Genomic DNA, 3,852 nt, shown 5'->3' on the forward strand with positions numbered 1-3,852 from the left:
TTTTTTTTTTTTTGTAGAGATAGGGTCTCACTGTGGCTCGCTCTGCCTCATGCTGGTCTTCCACTAGTCTCGAACGTGGCTGAGCTCAGGCGATCCACCCGCCTCAGCCTCCCACAGCGCTGGGACAACAGGCATGAGCCACCATGCCCGGCTAGAATTAATATTCTTAAAATCTCCATAATACCAAAAGTGATAGACAAATGAACACAATATCTATCAAAGTTCCAATGACATTTTCCACAGAGAGAAAAACATTTTTCAAATTTGTATGGAATCACAAAAGACTCTAAAGAGCCAAAGCAATCTTGAGAAAGAAGAACAAAGCTGGAAGTATCATACTACCTGACATTGAAATATACTACAAAGATATAGTAATCAAAACACCATGGCCTTGGTATGAAAACAGACACATAGACCAATGAACTGAGTAGAGAGCCCAGAAATAAACCCACACATTTACAATCAATTGATTTTTGACAAGGGTGTTAACAAAAGGGAAAAGACAGTGTCTTTAATAAATGATGTTGAGAAAACCTGGAAACCACAAGAAAAATAAAGGAATTAGACCCATATCTTACACCATACCTAAAAACCAACTCAAAATACATTAAAGACTTAAACATAGGACCTAAAATTACAAAACTCTTAGAAGAAAACATACGGCAAAAGTCCTTGACACTGGCCTTCATAATGACTTTTTGAACAGGATACCAAAAGCTCAGGCTACAAAAGCAAGAATGAGCAAGCTGGACTACATCAAATTAAAAATATTCTGCACAGTGAAGGACATGATGGAAAAAAATGAAAAGGCAACCTATGGGCTGGGAGAAAATATTTGCAAATCACATATCTGATAAGGAGGTAATATTCAAAATACCTAAGGCATTTTCACAGCTTTACAGCAAAAACACAATCTAAGTTTAAAATGAATAAAGAATCTTAATGGACATTTCCCCAAAGAAAATGTACAAATGGCCAATAGAAATAAATGCCCAACATTTTTAATCATCAGGAAAATGCAAATCAAAGTCACAATGAGATAATCATCTCACTCACACCTGTTAGAATGACTATAAAGAAAAAAAGATAACAAGTGTTGGCAAGGATGTGTAGAAAAGGAAATCCTTACACTGTTGGTGAGAATGTAAATTAGTTCACCCATTATGGAAAATAGCAATATGGCAGTGCCTTAGAAAATTAAAAATAATATATACCATATGATCTGGCAATCTCTCTTTTGGTTATGTATACAGAGGAAATGAATTCAGAATCTCAAAGCAATGTCTGCATGTCTATGTTTATTGAAACATTCACAATAGCCAAGATATAGAAAACTTTAGTGTCTTTTGACAGATGGACAAATCAAATATGGTACATACATATAATGGAATATTATCCATCCTCAAAAAAAGATCCTGCCATTTGTGACAACACTGATAAAACCGAATGTCATTAGGTTAAGTGAGACAAACCAGACACAGAAAGAAAAACACCACATCATCTCACTTGTGAAGGATAAGTAGATTCTAAAAAGGTCAAATACATAGAAGCAGAGAGTAGAATAGTGGTTACCAGGGATGGGATGTGTGGAAATGGTGAGATGTTGGTCAAAGGGTAGAAAGTGGCAGTTATGTAGGATGACTAAGTCTAGAGATGTAACATGTAACATGATGACTATAGTTAATACTTCGAAATCTGCTAAGAGAGTAGATTTCGGGTGCACTCACCACACACAAAGTAGTAAGAAGACTGACATGTTAACTTAAGAATCATTTCACGGTGACCATGTATATCAGAATGTCATGTAAACTTTAAATATATATTTTTAATTTAAAAATAATTATTTAAAAGAAACTGCTTGGGATAGAAAGGCCAGCTAATCCTGTATAATTTCTCTTGCCCATATCATCCACCCAAAAGAAAAAGACTCCAATTTACACAATACTCCGTGAACACACACACAAACACACTTCTAGATATAGCCCTTTCCCACATCTTAAAATACTTTGAGGCACAGGTCTTTATTTAATCTAATTAGACATTTTTTAAAAAACCTAGTTTAACCTGGCAAAGAAACACCTAGAATTTCAGAGACCCAATCCCCAACACGCTTCAGTTGTTTTACCCTACATAGTTTGAACTCTCAGATGCCCACGGGAAGAAATCCAGCCCCCATACCATCTACTGTCTTGCAGACTACTTAGCTGCAGACAACTCAGCCCAGAACCACTCCCTTTCCGTAACCGCGGAAGTGAGAGGCAGCGTGCGGCTCTAGTAAATTCCACCACCGGAGCCTTCGCGATCCTCCCAGGGATTGGGATCCCTTCGCCCCCCTCTGCGTGGGCAGGTGGCCGGCTTTCCTCCAACGCCGGGAGAGGTAAGGGAAGGTCTCCGAGACCTGCACCGCAAGGGGACTCTCGCTCGCCCCCGTCGCCACCACCAACGGTCCTCTAGGAGACGCTAGAGGCAGAGGAACGCTCCCGAACCTCCGCATTTTTCCCTGTCGCCTTGGAAGGAAGTTATTTGCCTTCGTTTCCGCAAGCTGAGCACGCTCGGCACTTTCAGGACGGCGCCCCGTGGCTTCCGCGACTGAACCCAGTTCACTTTCCTACGCTTACAGGAGATGCAGCTCCCTGGGCACCTGGGCCAGTGTGAACTGAACAAACACGCCGACTGTTCCCGCGTAGGCCGTGTACTGAGTGACCGGAAGTAAAGAGTGAGTGCTCCAGTGGCGCAATCGGTTAGCGCGCGGTACTTATATGGCAGTATGTGTGCGAGCGATGCCGAGGTTGTGAGTTCGAGCCTCACCTGGAGCATTGTTTTGCAACCAATCATAGCATAACTTGAAAGAGAACCTTTCCGCCTACGACCATACCCCCTGATCTTTAATACATTTAAAATTTGTCTTGCGTTTATTCTTACTAGTTTCCTTGTCGCTTTTGGAACCAAGCAAAGTGAATCAATTACCGACCAAATCCGTTGTGCTGCCGTGATTTAGCTTCGCTAATCCTTTATCTTCTTTTTGTCCTGCAAGCCGACCACAGATAAAGACAATCTTCTCTTGACAGCCTTCTCTTCACTTTGTTCTTAGGATTATCGCTTCTTAGGGAGCCCCTGGTACATACTTAGTAAGTGATAAGTAACTTCCTTGAGGCAATAAGCAATGAACTCCATTTGAGGAAACTCGAAGGTGGGAAATTGTAAAGGGTTCCTGCCTAATTAAAGTCTGGCTTGGAGGAAAAAAATAAAAGAACATCACACAACAATGCCGCCTGTAGTGTCTGCTTACCTCCCTCAGTTTTACCTTATACAACAAGAAGTCATGGATGATTGTAGTTTTCATCTCTAAATGAACATACATACTAACCCTCTGCTTAAGCCTAAGACCCACACTTGCTACTCTCAAGAGACTGCCTTTTATACTCCTTACCTTTAACATTTATTTCTGGAAAGAGACATCTGAATGCCTCTGCTTTCCTTCCATTTCTCAACCCACTGCGATCTGGTATCCACCCACCATTTTACTAAAACTGCTTTGATTGAGGTAACATCCTCATGAAGAAATCCCATCAGCACTGTTAGGTTTTTTTCTTACACTCAACAATATTTGATTCTTGACTGATCTTTTATTGATAGGTTTTATTTACCCTTGCCATCCAACTCTCCAATTCTTTCAGTTATCTCCTTTCCTCTCTAAATACCAGTCTTTCCCCAGATTCACTCCTTGGCTCACTTCTTAATCTTAGGCTAATTTACATCTGTACTGATGAATTTCAGAGATAGACTACTTGCCCAAATTTTGTGTGTATTTTTCTATGTATGTTACCACTAAAAAAGGTGGATCTATAGAAA

General features: G+C 40.4%; 1 non-coding gene across 1 annotated transcript; it reads left to right on the forward strand.

Annotated features, from left to right (window-relative positions):
* The first annotated feature begins 2,722 nt into the window (after positions 1-2,722).
* Positions 2,723-2,816, forward strand: TRNAI-UAU. Its single transcript has 2 exons — positions 2,723-2,760; positions 2,781-2,816. It is a non-coding gene; the product is annotated as a tRNA-Ile (tRNA).
* The last annotated feature ends 1,036 nt before the right edge of the window (positions 2,817-3,852 follow it).

The sequence above is a fragment of the Otolemur garnettii genome, unplaced genomic scaffold (genome assembly GCF_000181295.1).
Source record: "Otolemur garnettii isolate 467f Iridium unplaced genomic scaffold, OtoGar3 scaffold00029, whole genome shotgun sequence".
Taxonomy (NCBI): Eukaryota; Metazoa; Chordata; class Mammalia; order Primates; family Galagidae; genus Otolemur; species Otolemur garnettii.